This window comes from Lagopus leucura, unplaced genomic scaffold (assembly GCF_019238085.1).
Source record: "Lagopus leucura isolate 7727_CA_CO unplaced genomic scaffold, USGS_WTPT01 60533-0_obj-0_obj, whole genome shotgun sequence".
Taxonomy (NCBI): domain Eukaryota; kingdom Metazoa; phylum Chordata; class Aves; order Galliformes; family Phasianidae; genus Lagopus; species Lagopus leucura.
This window is the reverse complement of record NW_024966237.1, coordinates 2869-17436: the sequence shown is the minus strand read 5'-3', so window position 1 is coordinate 17436 and position 14568 is coordinate 2869. Positions and strand designations below refer to the sequence as shown.

The following is a 14568-nucleotide window of genomic DNA, read 5'->3' as shown; positions in this document are numbered from 1 at the left end:
CCCCCCCCCCCCCCCCCCCCCCCCCCCCCGGCCCCCCCCGGGCCGGCGGGGGGGCCGGTCGCCACCAGGCCGCTCCGGGCTGGGTGGGGGGGACAGTCGGCCACGGGCCGCTCCGGTGTTAGGCCAGATTTCCATTTCTTCACATCCTGCTGTGTTGTTGCAGCTGCCCTTCTGTATTGTCGTTGCTTTTTTTGTTCGTGAATATTAAAGCATGTTGTCTCTGTGTTGGCTGTCATCCCCCTTTTTTTTCCTCTGTTTTGCAGGTCAGCTCGTGCTGGAAGTTGGTGGTGTCACTGTATGAATGAAGGTCAGTTCAGGAGCAGCTGCTGATGGAAGGAATGAAGTCCACGTTAATGAGCTGAAGCATCTCCTGGTAAGGTGTCAGAGCTGGCAGTGATGTTGATGAATCCATCGCTGTCACCAGCCCGGTGTTCATGTTTGTTTCCCAGTTTACATTCTTTTGCAGAGCAGCTGGCCCTTGCAGATCTGTGACAGCTGGGACCTAAAAAGGCTACTTATTAAACTAAAGAGTTTCTATAATAGAGAGTCCTTTGAGATCCTGTTATTAATCACTTCTGTATGATGAATGATATAACTGAAATGTCTTCAGAAAAATCATTGCGACTTTGAGGAGAGTTTTTGATAACTTCCATTACTGTCTATGGAGACCTTCTTGACTGTTATGCAGCAGATACCCTGGTTAGTTTTCCCAAGCTAGTGCTTTTATATCTGTTTTTCCTTGATGTAGATCATTAGGGATTGCCATGGAATGCTTTTATGCAAAATGGAATTGTCTCCCATCCCTTTCTGCCATTATGACCATAAGCTGTTGCGCAGTTTGAAATGTTTCAGTGGTACTTTAAAGTAAATAGAGGTTCTCTAAATTGTCAGTTATTCATGTATCATGTGAGTGTTAGAAGCTGTAAGCTGCAGAAATGCACTTGAGATAGATGAGCTAGTCTTGGAGAAAGGTGTCTGCCACGAGGAGCAGATGTTTCAGCAGAGCTCTTCCAATACCAGCTGACGAGCCATCCGTGAGTCTCAGTGGATCCCTGAAACTTAGGAAGGTTAACGAGGTGGAGTCCAGCACCAGTAGCTGCTGGGTGCCGGCTGGATGGGAAGCAGCTTTGCAGAAGAGGACCTTGGGGTCTTGATGAGCACCTGGTTGTACATAAACCATCAGTGTTGCTAAGGAGGGTAACGCTGTCCTGTGCCACGTGAGCCAAAATATTGCCATCTCATCAAGGGGGGGGGATGCTTGGTGTCTCTTCATGTCTATTGGTGAGGCCATATCTGGACAAGTGTGTTTAGCTCTGATCTCCTCAGCACAAAAGAGATGTGGAGCTAATGAAGGTAGTCCTAACTAAGGACCACCAAGGTGACTGAGAGACTGGAGCATCTCACGTATGAGCTGGAACTGTTGAGTGTGGGAGAGCACTCAGAGGATCTCATCAGTGTTCAGAAATACCTGAAGAAAGTGGAAAGAGAAAAGAGCCTGGCTTTCTTCAGTGAACAGGGGGCAATGGGCACAAAGTTGCACGCAGCAGGGTCTCTCTGTGTGTGGGGAAGCACTTATGTAGTGTGCAGATGATGGCATACCGGCACAGGTTGCCCAGAGAGGTTGTGGAAACTCTCAGAGATGTTCAGGAGTTACGTGGATGTGGTGTTGAGGGCGGCCTCTGAGTGGCCGTGCTGCAGCAGTCTGGTTGCAGTACGTGGCCTCCAGAGAGCCCTGGTAAGCTCAGCTGTTGTGTGAGGTGTATTCTGCTGCCTGCTTCTGCCAGTGCTCTCCTGGCGCTCCATCACTTGGAACAAATTCACAGATGCCTGGGATGAGCTACACGTGAATGTTGTATGCTTTTTATGTTTCTGAAAAATGCCTTTTGCTGATGATTTGAGCAGTCTGGGCAGTTTGCCCATGTCAGCACCAGTGCTGTGGTGCAGAGTCGGGAATTGGAAACATCTCTGCATCTGTGAGCCTTAATGCAGTTACGTGCAGCTTATGTTGTGGATGAAGGGGAGGTTTCTGTTCCACCACAGGCTCCAAACTGGAGCCCTGCTGTCTCTAGGAGCAAGAAATATTTGTATCCTGGTGTAATTTTAAGCCACAAACCTGAAGTCTTGCTTTTGAGCCATGAGTGGTGAAAAATGTGTATTTTCATCACTATGACTGAAATGAGATAATGCAGCTGTTTAATGTCTTTTCATAATAGAATTTATTAAACATCGGGCATGTGTATTTGCAGACCAAAAAAAAAGACAGGCAAAAGATGCTGTTCCTGCCTGAAGTGATCTTTAAATCCTAAGTCAAAGCTGGTTTTTTTTTTTTTTGCTCTCTTGTATGTCTTTGCTGTGTGTTCTGATTGTCCCTTGCTTTTCCCTTCTGTCTTCCTTTCCGTTTTCTCCCTTTTCTCCTTTCTCACATGGTTTCCAATCTCTCTCACATTCTAATTCCCCATTTCTTGCTCTTCCCCACCCCTCACACTTTCAGTCTGTAACCTGAGCCTTCCCTTCCATCTCCTGTTCTTCTCCTCTCTCCTGCTGCTTCTCTGGCTGGCGTTTCCCCTGCCTCACTCTCGCTTTGCTTCTCTCTCACTTTGCCTCTCCCTTGCACTTCTCCCTTTACACTCTCCTCCCCTTTCTCCTGCTTCTCCTTTCCATCTTCCTGTTCCCTCTCTCTTTTCTTCCCCTGCACCTCTCCTTAAAGCCCCCCAGCTTTGCTGTTCTTTTGCACGTTCTTTTCCCTATTATGCTTGCTTTTTTTCCATTCTCCCTGTCTTCTGGTCTGTCATCATTTCACCATTGCCTGCATGCTTTTCCATCTCGGGAACATTCTTGAATGCACTTTCCCTCTTGGCCATGCTGTCGATCTACTTCTTACGCTCCGTGCCCCCCTTCTTTGTGACTTTTATACTGCTCTGTCCGCTTTTGTCTCTTTCATACTCCCGCTCCACTCATCCTCCCTCCCTCCGCTTCTCTCACTTTCCTCACACGTTGCCCACCATATTTTCCTTCTTTTCCTCCCTCCTATACTCCTCTCTCATGCTTTCCTTATTTCACTTGCACACTTCTGCTCTCACGTGCTCCTTCTTTCTTTTGCACTTTCCTCTCCCAGAGCCTCGCTTTCCCCTTTGCTGTTTTTCAGCAGTATTTCTTGCTTGCTCCCTTTCACACCTACTTGCACTTTCCCTCCCATGTCTTTGGCAGTGTACCTTTGCTGTTTCTTTCTCTCTCTACTGCTCCCTCCACCACATGACCCTTTCTCGTTCCTTCCCTGCTCCTTCCATTCCTTCTTCTCTCTTCCTCTCGTGTGCCGTTTCCCTCTTGGCTCTTGTTTTCTCTCTCTCTGAAATACTTACCCTCTGTGTTAATCTCCTTCTTAGACACTTTTCCTCTCTGACTCGTGCTCTCTTGAAGAGCTTACCCTCTCGCCTATGTTTTCTGATATGCCTTCTATGTGTCGCTTAATGTGTTTATCTCTTGCATTTTCCTGTCACGCTCTTTCATTTTCCCATTTTCTGTTCTTCTGCTCCCTTATTCCTCTTGCTTTCCAGTCATGCATTCTCTCTCTCTTTTGCATTTTTCTTTTCTTGCTTGTATTTCCTCACCTACTTGTGTTTTCTTCTATTGCATGTTTCTGCCCTTGTCCATGTGCTCCTACTCTGGTATGCTTTTCCTCTCTTTGCTTTCCTCATCTCCCTTGGGTGCTCACACTCTAGCATGTGTTCACAGAGTCATCACAGAATAGCTTGGGTTGGAAAAGACCTCAAGGATCATCAAGTCTTCTCTCTCATGGTCTCTCACTTCCTTCACCTCTTCCATGCTTCTCCTCTTGCTCGTAAAATCTTCCCCTCTTGCTTGCACTTTTCCCTCGTGTTTCCTCCTTTCTCATTGAGTCCTTCCCAGGCTCTTGCAATTTCTCCCTTGCTTTGCTTCCCTTTTGCAGACTTACTTTTTGTAAGTACAGGTAGTGACAGGACGAGAGGAGATGGCTTTAAACTGGAAGAGGATAGATTTAGACTAGGTAGTGGGAGAAGAAATTCTTTGCTGTGAAGATGGTGAGACACTGGAGGTGGTCACCTCTCCCTGAAAGTATTCAGGAGCAGGATGGGTCTTTGAGCAACCTGCTCTAGTGGGAAATGCCCCGTCTGTGGCAGGGGCTTGGAACTAGATGATCTTGCAGGTCCCTTGCACCCCAGGCTGTTCTATGATTCTGTCTATATCTGATTTCCTTCTGTCTTTGTGGTCTTTCCTTCTCCAGCATCTCTGATGCCTGTTTCTTCTGTTCAGTGGTCACAGTCGTGGGTTGATCGTTCACTAGGTCATCTCAGTGGTCTTTCCAACCCTTACGATTCTGTGATTCTCCCACTTGGTGAAGGTGGTCACCTAGCAAGTAAGGTGAAGAAAATGTGGTGACATTTAATGCCTTTTTTGTTTGTTTTTCCTGGTTCTTAACAGATCAGACAGATCTTTGGCTGCCTTGCCCACTCTCATCCTTTTCTTCTAATTTCTGCAACCTCACTGTTGTGTGAGATCTGGCTTGTCCACTTCCCTCTTATCTGCTCCGCCTCCCATTCGTGCAGTCCATCTCATGCTGTTGCTTCTTCTTGTGCCTTTTCTCCAGTGCTTTTTTTCTTGCTCTTTAACTCTCCTAGGTTTGCTTTCTTAGTCTTGTGTGTGTGCTTTCCTTTCCTCTTGCCTGCGTACACTTTCCCTTTCTTGCACATGCTTCTTTTCCCATGGGAAGGGGCTGTTTGTCAGGGAGCATAGGGGTGGGATAAGGGATAAAAACGGCTTTAAACTAAGCAAGAAGAGACATAAAATACAAATACAGAATAAATTTTTGCTGTGTTGAATGTGTGTGATTTCGCTCAACTGCATATGCCACTTGCATGTCTCACTTGCTCATGCTCCCTGTCTGTAAGTGTTCTTCTGTGATGCTGTACTTCTCTTTTTGTTCTTTATGCATGAATCACATCTCTCTTCTGCGTGTGTTTTTTTTCTCTGTACCTCTCATTTTCCTTCACTCCCTTTTGTACGTATCTTGGGCTTCCCTCACTGTCTTTGGAGTTCTTGGCACACTTCCCCTCTTCTCTCATGCTTATGTTTGCTCTCTTGGTTTGGCTTTCCCTCTCTGTCAGCACATTTCCCCTCTCTCATTTTTTGCACGTTCTCCCTTTTTTTCCTAACGTGGCTTCCCTTTGTAGCTTCCCTTATTCACAGACACAGCCTCCCTCTCTCTTCTAACTCTCTCGTGCTCCTTTCCTTCTCACAGCCTCAAGTTTTCCTCTCTCTTGCACACACACTTTCCATCTCTTTGCACTGCATGCTTCCTCTCTCTCACGGGCAGGTTTCCACCCTTCATGCAAACCCCTCACTCTTTCACTTCTGTTTATGTGTTCTGACTTTTCTTCTCATGCAGCCCCTTCCCTTTCTTGCTTGTGTTGTCCTGCGTATAGTCCCTCTTTCTTGCACTCATTCCCTTCCTCCTTAGTGAACTTTCCCTTGCCCCAGACTCGCATGATAACCCTCTCATACATGCTTTTCCTGTCTTGCTGCAGTTTCTTACCCTCAAGCTTCCATGTCCTCTTCTACACGCTTTCTCTCATGCACTTTTCCCCTTTGTTCTGCTTGGTTTCCCTCTGTCGCACGCATCCCCTTTCTCCTGTGGGTTCTCCCACTTCACTTCCGCTCTCAGGCGCCTTTTCATCCTCATGCTTTTCTCTTCCCTCTTGTGCCTGTTCCCCCACCTTCACTGCATTCCTTCAGCCACGTGCTTTCCCCCTGTAGTGCAGCTTCTCTCCATGATGGAAGGAGAGGATGCTCTTCCTCTTTAACTGCCTCATACCATTTTTCTCTGGTGCTTGCTCTTCCCCCTCCCTCATGGACTTCTCCCTCCCTCTTGCTTAGTCTTTTCCTCCCCCCTCCATGCTCAGTCTTTGCTGTCTCTTGCGTACTTGCCATCTCTTGCACACTAGCACTGTCTTGCATGCTTGCTCTCTCTCCTGTGCACTTTTCTGTCACAATTTTTCTCTTTTGTGCGTGCAAACCATCTTCTTCTTTCATCCATTCTCTCTCCCATGGCTTATATCTTTTTCCTGTGCCTTTTCTCTTTCTTGTATGATTTCCTTGCGCTGACACTTTTCCTTTTGCTCATTTCTCGTGCACTCATTCTCTCTCACATGGACGTTCCCGCATGCCCTCCTCTCTTACTCTCCCATTCATGCGCTTCCCTGTTCTCCCTGTGCCTCGCTCTTCCTCTTTCTCTGTGTGCCATCACCCAGTTAGTTCTGCTCTCTGTGTGCGTATGCCCTAAGTCCATCTCATGCCCATTCACCTTCTCACATGTGCGGGCTTCCTTTCCCATTCCTGTGACACTGTCCCTGTCTGTTGTCCTTTACCTTTCTCTCTCTGGCAGTTTCACCCCCTGCCTTCTGTTTCTTTCTGCATTCAGTTTATCCCTTGCCTGTTTTCTTGCCTCTCCATTTTCCCTGTTTCTCACATGCATTTTTCTCCCTCCTTTTGCTTTGACTGCCTTGCACTTTCCTTTCTGTGCTCTCTTACTTATCACCCATTTTACACACTTTATCTCAGGCTTTGGCTGCATATTGTTTTTACCCTCTTGCATGCACTTTCTTGCATGCTTTCCTTCTCTCTCTTGCATGTGCTGTTGTCACCTCTTTCTCATGTCTGCTTGCCTTCTAGACTGCATGCAGTTTCCCTCACTTCCATGCTTCTCCTCCTTCTCTTAGAAGGAACAAGAAGGAAATCTTTTTCTCTCTGTCATGCACACACAGTCCCTTTCTCTTTCAGGCTCCTTTCCTTTCTCTCTGTCATGTTCTTTCCATTTGTCTTGCTTTGGGGCCCTCCCCTTTTCTCATGTGCTTACATGCCATCTCTTGCTCTCTAGAGCTTTCCCTAAGCAGGACCACTTCTTCCCTTTCAGCTTTTACTGCTGAGTGTGTCATACAGCACAGAATGTTCCTTTGGTCAGTCTGGGCCGGCTGTTCTGGCTTTGCCTTCCCCAACTTCTTGTGCACTCCTGCAGTCCCTGGCTGAGGGGCAGCATGTGAAACATAGGAAACCTGATGTTGTGCAACCTCTGAACAAGAGTTACAACACTGACATAATATCAATGCTTTTTAGTCATAAATTCAAAACAGCGTACGAGCTATGAGGAGTTCACTCCACCCCAGCCAGAGCCAGCCTACCCTCACTGTTAAGCTTTTTCTCTCAGGACCTTGCATGTACATTTCCCTTCTCTTGCATGCTTTTTCACACCACCTTGTTCTCTCTCTCTTACAGGTTTCTCAGTTGTCCCTTTTTCTCTCTGCTTCTTTCTTGAGTTCTGGGGCTTCTCTTCTACTTGCATGCACTTCTTTCTCCCTCTACTAGCTGTTTCCCTCTTTTTCCCTACTAGCTCTTTCCCTCTCTTGCATGCTTTTGCTTATGCATTTGCTTTTCCTTTGCCTCACACTCTCTTAGCCATTCATTCTCTCTGCCATGATCCCCTGCTCACTTGTGCTCTTTCCCATTCCCTGCTTTTTCCATGCTCTTGCTATTATTCCTCCTATTGACCCCTTGCTGTGTTTCCCTCCCCATCGCTGTCTCTCCTAATCATCCTTTCCTGGACTCACTTCCCTTCTTTCCTGTCCTTTCTCATCCCTTCCTCGCTGTCCCTACCACTGCCTTCTGCCCCCTGTTCTTTTTGCTCTTCTTTCCCCTCAGTTTCCACCATTCATGCTCTTAATCTGTCTCCCCTCTTGTTCCTCCTTTCCTGTCGTGTTGAATTTGTCCTACTGTGTCTCTTTACCTCTTGCTCGGTCTTTTCCCTTGGCCTTTTTGCTTTTGCCTTCTTCCCTTACCTCACTTTCTGCCACTCATGTCTATGCGTGCTGTTCCCATCTCCCTCTCATTTCTTGTTTGCTTGCTGTCTTGCCTTTGCTTTTATTTCCACGTGCCTGACACTATTTGCTTTTTCCCCCTCTCAGCCACACATTGCTTTCTTTAGTCTGCTTCTGTTTTGGTCTTTGCCTCAGTGCTGTCAGTGCTCCTTTCCAGACTTCTTTTCTTGCTTACTCTTCTCTATTTTTTTTTTTACCTTGCTCATTCATTCTTTCTGCATCTTTTCTCTTTTTCCTCATATTTTCCTATGTCCTCTTGTTTGCCTTCTGTCCCTTTTCTCCTTCCCTGCACTTCTTGCTTCATGCCTGCCTTCCCCTTTCCTTCTTTGCTCCTTGCTTGCCTTTCCCTTGCTTCTTTCTGCTCTCCACCTTTGTCTCTTCGCTCCCTCACAATCATTTCTCTCCCTTCCCACTCACTCTCCCAATCCATCCCTCCTTCATGCTCTTCCCTTTGTCCCTCTCCACACTCCTCTGCCCGCCGTGCTTCTTTCCTTTTTCTTTCCTCTTTCTCTTTTCTCTGCTCTCCTATCTCCCCCTCTGCTATTTCCCCTATGTCCTCTCTTTTCTCTCTCGCTATCTCTCCATACTGCCTCTCCCCCTCCTGCCATTGCACAGGCTTCTCTCTCCTCTCTCTCACTTCCACAGCCCCCCTCCCTGGTACATGCAGTTCTCTCCATGCACATTCTCTTTTCCTCCCCTTTTCCTCCTCTCCTGCTCTCTGCTGTTCCCTCTGACAGCTATTCAGAGCTGTTTCTTGTTCTCTCACTCTTCCCTTCTGCTCACTCCATTTCCCTGCTATCACTCTTATTCCTTCTGTCTCCGTTTCTTTTTCCTTCTGTCCATCCGATGATGTTCAGATCCCTTCAGAGCTGTCTCTTCATGTCCCTTGGTCACTGAACATACTCAAATTTCAAAGAGTCATGTGTCCTCTGTGCTCCACATTTTTTTATTGGACCCCAAGGTGAGAGCTTTACAGTATCACCAAAGCTGCGGTGTGAAAAATCCTGTGCTATTTTCCTGCATTCTGCTCAGTTTGAGTCTGTTGAAGAGGAGTGTCTGTAACGAGTGTAGCATCTTCCTCCAAAGTCAAAGAGCTCTGGCTCCTAATTTCTTGCCTAAGTGAATAAATTTCTGTTTACTCTTGCTTTTGTGCTCGGTGGTATTAAAACTGTCTCATCATTTTCAGAAGTGCTAGCGTGTGGGTTTACAGATCTGCAGTGCTCCATTCTGCTTGCAAGAGAGAGTGTGTGGCCCTGCAATCTTTATGTTGAGCATTGTTTTCAATTATTCAACTTCATGCAAGTTATTCATAACTCCAGCGCTCCTGTAAACTTGCCAAAGGAAAAGAATGTGTGATACTGGGGCTGAATGGTGACATCACTGCATAATCCCAGCAGTGTGTCTCCTTGCTCCACAAGGAGTAATGAGGCTTGCAGAGGAGTCCACTGCATGTTGCACCAAAGAGAGAACTGAAGAAAATTGGAAGCTGTATTCATCTCTCTTTTCAGTACTTTGGGAATTTCTTCCTCACAATTCAGAAATAGGAATATTCTGGTTGAAGCACAGCACCCCCTTTATTTCTTCCCTACAGTCAGCAGGGGCTGTGTGGTGCTGCTGGGTTCTCAGTGGTTCCCGTTCCTGCTGAGGCAGAAGTGTTGTCGTTCAGAAGGGCGCTTCCTGAAGGACAGGGCCGTATTTGTACATTTCCTCTCACATAGAGATGTCTGTAGACGTGAGCTGTACATCAGCTGTTGCTCATGGTTGTGCCCTGCTATTTTTCCTGTTTGTGTCTTTGCAGATTGCTGGAGATTTTGTTGGAATTTTAAATCGCATGGCAAGAATTCGGACAGCAGCCTACGCTTACAATCAAGTTGAGGTTTTAAACTGTGTGTGTGTCAGGTTATTGTTGTTAGGTACTGTGAAAAGTAAGTCAACCTTTTGAAAAACACTGTCAGGTCTGTTGCTTTAAGTGGTGTGATGAGGTTCTTTAAGAAAATACAATTTATTTATGCTTGCTGCCCATTTACGTGAAGCCACATGGCAGAAAGACTTTGAGTTCTTTCCTTCTTCTCTTACTACTTTTACTTGGCATGTATGTGTGGCAGGTCAGTGTGGTTGTTTCCTTCTGGTCCAGTGTTCTTTGCCAGCTGATAGGATTTTGCTTGCCAGATGCATGGGATGTGAGCAGCCAAAATTCTATCACAGTACTCTCTGAGAGTTCGGGATTTGAGCTCAGAGCATGTCCTTATAGTCCTTAACAGAGCTTCGTGTTACAAAGCACGGTCAGTCTAGCAGGATTGAAGACATTCCAGCAGACTGCACGTAGCATCTTACTGCATTTCCCTCGTTTTTCTTGGGTTTCTTCCGTGAGATAATCTCAAGTAGCTGCTGGGTCTGGTAGTTGTTCTGAAGAATTGTTTGTTCTTCTAATAAGACAAGCATTAAAATTTTGTGCTTACTAATTCTCAGGTGGATAGGATGAATGAAACAATGTTCAGAACAAAGCAAAAAGGAAAGAGCATTTTTCACGTCTTTCTTTAGTAGATCGTGTTTGGAAAGTGCCTTGAAATCTAAGCTCAAAACAGCTTTGAGCTTTTATATTGAAATATTAGAATTAACTGTGGCAGATGTAAGATAAAACCACAGGTGGATAAACTTCCTTTGTAGTCACTGGAGAACAAGGATGTATGCTACTCATTTGTGGGTAGAATTAAAATGAGTTATTTTGGAAATGCTTACGCTTTTGTCTTCAGTGTGCTGGTACTTATCCAGATTGTCTAATGCTCTGTCACACGTGCTGTGGAAGTCATACATGAAAGACTATGGCAAATGAAAATGCTGTGATGTGGAACTCAGGAAATGCTCAGTGCATGGTTGTTCCAGCTGCCGACACTCAGTGCTCCGTTTCTGCTGTAGAGCTTTCAGCTGTGTCCAGTCAGTAGCGTGCAGGAGGTGCAGGGTGCATGGATGGTGACAGTGAGCAAGGATGGCTGATGGCAGCTCTGCTGGGCCACATCTGCTGATGTTTGCACGCCGTCACTGCTCCGCTCTGTTCCGTGTTACTGAAGGTGTCTCCTTGTTGTGCTGGCTGATGGTTGGAGGTCTTGGCTGAGCTTCCTTTCACTGACGAAACAAATCCCAGAGTGCAGTGACAACCTGCCAAGAATTACACTGGCTTACATTTCTGCATAACATCAGCTGAGCTCTGCTTGCTGAAGCAGTCGTCGTGCTTGTAGAGCTGCTCAAAAGTGACTTTCCCTTCTAGTCTGATGCGCAGCATGGGGTCAGCAGGAAACATTAAGTATAAAAAGTAAGAGAATTTTTGCTTATATTTGAGCAGAATTTTTTCTATTCTGGCTGCAGGTTTTTGTTTGTTGTTACCATCAGTTTTCAGTCTTTGTGCTGTGGCCAACAAAAATGGACTGCTTGCCTCAGGCAGCTGTGGATAGGACTGTACGTGGGCTGCTCTCCTTGTTTTTATCCAGGATTTTCCTATCTACTTTTCTCACACTGTTTCTTAAAGTGCTTCTTAAAGTTCTTCTCAAATGTTTGTTGTTGTTGCGGTGGCAGGAGTGATTTGAGGAGGGAGCCCTTGTATTAGTTAAGCCACAAGATTAAAAACAGCTGCTGTAATGGAAAAATACAAGAAACTGACTCTGTCCTGTGTGCCAAAGAGTGAGAATTAAATAATCTGTGCCCCCTCTCCCTCGAAATGCCTTGTTCCACTGTTCATTTGCCCTGTTGGACTGCTATATTCTAAACTGGTCAGTCTGGCTTCAGTTAAGTAACGCTTAAAGTCTCTGCATGGCCTGCCTGTCTGGAGCAGTCTTTGGGTGGAATGCCTGTTTACACCTTTAGCTGAGATGATAAAGAGCTGCTTGCTTACACAGGGGACAGGAAAGCCTGAAGGTGCACCTTAACAGAAAATCAAGCCAAAGATTTCCTTCTTGTTCCCTGCTTGTGTGACACTGATGTAAAGTGCTGATGTAAAGAAGTGCTTTCTTCAGAAACGCTAAGTGAATTTGGGGAGAATAATTGCAGAAAATTGGCTAACGTTCAGCTTCAAAATAATCAGGAGTTTTGTTTTGCTTGTTAGGAATTTCAGTTATTTGCTGATACCTTGCTGCTTCACAGTCTGAACCTGTGACAAGAAGAGCAGTCTGATTTGACTTTGCTGGTTTTCTTGAAGCTGAACACGTTAACACTTCCCAAGGATTCACCTGAGTAGAGCTTGATGGGGAACTCGAGGCACGGCAGCCCTGCGTGCAGCCCTGCGTGCGCCTACAGCGCTGTGCTGCACAGGAGCAGAGTGACAGAAGGCACATCGAGCAGAGCGCTCAGTTTATGTGACTCCCTCTTAAAGGTGGGATGGAATTCATCATTGGCTGTCACAGCTTAAGTGGAGAAAGGGGGATTGGAGAATCAAATGAACTGTTGGCAAGGAGTGGCTTCTTTGTGTTGTAGGAATGTGAGGGTTATATTGCAGTGCTGCCTAGAGTTCTGGTTAGCAATCTCTTTGACTGCAGCTCTGAAATAGACGTGGATATTTGTGCCAGTGAAGTGCTTTCTTTCCTCTAAGGGAAGGCAGAGTCTGATCCAGTGAGGTTCCAAAGAAGTGCAGTCCTTTATGAAGAATCAGTGTGTGGGGAAATGAGCACATGCAAGGCGTGAACTGGGAAAGTGGGCATCTGTCAAGACTCTTGGGTCAATTTTCAGAAGGGATTTGTGGGCTTTTTAAAGGTCAGTTGGTGTCTAGCCCTAACAGTTGCTGTTCAGGCCTGGCCCAGAATCACACTGGATGAGAGTAGGGCGTATGGGAGAAACATGGCACATTTATTCTTGCAAGACTGATGGGTATTCTGTTAGAACTTGGAACTCTTACAGATTACAGATACTCTGCATTCAGATTGACACTTGGAGTGCTGTGGAGTTTGTTTCTGGCTCAAACCTTTGACTAATATGTGGAAGACAGGTAACAAAGTACCAGCTGTTTCTCAGAGAGCACTGAGCAGAGATCTTGTAAACTGACACTGCAGGAAGACTAGAAAATGACACTACTGTAATAAAAACTCTAATTCAGTAACAGTTACCTTCAAATGCGCGTATTCAGTATCCCCAGTGAGAGGCAATGGGCGCAGTGGAGAGCAGCAGCACACAGGAGATGGAAGGGCAGAACTGCTGCAGTTTGAGGTCTGTTGGCAGCACTCAGTGACCTCCCGACGTGCGTTCTCCAGCTCAAGCAGTGATGGCACGGCGGCGTTCCTCACTGATCCGTGTGCGTTTGTCTGACGCGTCTCCTTAATGTTGTGGTCAAATATGAGAAGAGTGCAGAGAATTTCTGAATTCCTGTGGAGGCATTCGTGGGGCTGCTTTGTAGCTTTGTTTAAAACTACACAATGTGTGGTTCCATCTGCCAGATATTCCGTATCAATGGGAAACGTGCTTTTCCAACAGGAGTGCTTTTCCTTTCGTGGTTTCGGCAGCGTATTTTTTTCATTTCACAGACCTTATGTAACCCATTTTAATAGCATGTTAGACACAGGGATTGAAGGGTGAAAGATTTGTTGGCAGTACATTGGCAATCATTATTTAGCAGATACAAAGAAGCAGGAGAAACATCAATGTAATTCCTTGGCGATCTTTTTCTGTTTCATAAATATTCAGTTGAAAGAAAGGGATTTAGTTGAAAGCCATTGTATGCTCTAGATTGTGTTTACTGTTTGCAGTCAGTATACAGAAAGATTGATAATGCCAATCTCTATTGCTATTTGAGTCAAGTCTTTGAAAGCATTTGTTTTTCTAGATCTAACAGTTTTGAGCATCAGTCTTACATGAAATTTGGACATGTGTTGTCAGCCTCCTCAGTTAAGCTTGCTAAATGAGCTCTATGTTAGTGGTTGGGCTCCTGCACTGTGTATGTCTAGACATCGAACTGGTTCTGTGAGAACATGGAATTAGTATATCTAATTTACATGTCTCTCTTTCTGCTCTTCTTCAGATACGAAGAGGAATTAACTGCTGCAGAGACATTTCAGTAAGGAGAAGTTGATGCTTTAGATGCGCCCTGCTGCCTGCTTTTGTTTTCACTCTGAAGCGCAGAGGGGTTGCCGGGTGTTCATTACTGGCCAGTCTAGCTGCCGGAATGTTGGGCCAGGTGCGTGACCTGCTGCAGCCATCTTCCTCTGCTCTGCTAGTGGCTCTTCTGGAGTGACAGAATCCAGCTGCAGTAACTGGATTCCCGACTTCTGGAGTCCGCTCCCCCATTTTGATCCCCAGTATTCCCCACTTGGACCCCCTTTATGTCCCATACCAGCCCTCCCCCCCCCCCTCCCTCCATCCCCCAGACCCCTTTTCCACTCATGGAAGCCTCACTCTCCTTTTCTCCTCCCCCCCTACAGCCCCCCCCACTCTCTGCCCCCAGACCCCCTTTACACCCCACAGAAGCTCTTCACAACTCCCCATTTTCCCCTTCCACCCCTCCCGCCATCACCAGACTCACTTTCCACCCCACAGAAGTCCCACTCACACCTTCCCCCGTAGATTCCACACAACCCCCTTTCCAGCCCACAGAAGCCCTACTGAACCCTTTCTCCCCCCACAACTCCCCTCATCCCCCCTTAGAATCATGCAGAAGGATCTGCATGAGACATCGTACAGACATTCA

The 14568-nt window shown here is 46.3% G+C and overlaps 1 long non-coding RNA gene across 3 annotated transcripts in view; it reads left to right on the top strand.

The window, feature by feature from the left end:
* Positions 1-14241, top strand: part of LOC122192479 — a 14598-nt gene extending 357 nt beyond the window's left edge. Inside the window, exons 2-4 of one of the 3 annotated variants that reach the window (XR_006182619.1) lie at positions 264-373; positions 9703-9829; positions 13903-14241. This is a non-coding gene — a long non-coding RNA (uncharacterized LOC122192479). The remainder of the gene's footprint in view (positions 1-263; positions 374-9702; positions 9830-13902) is intronic. The other 2 variants (XR_006182618.1, XR_006182617.1) reach the window with 2 other exon arrangements.
* The last annotated feature ends 327 nt before the right edge of the window (positions 14242-14568 follow it).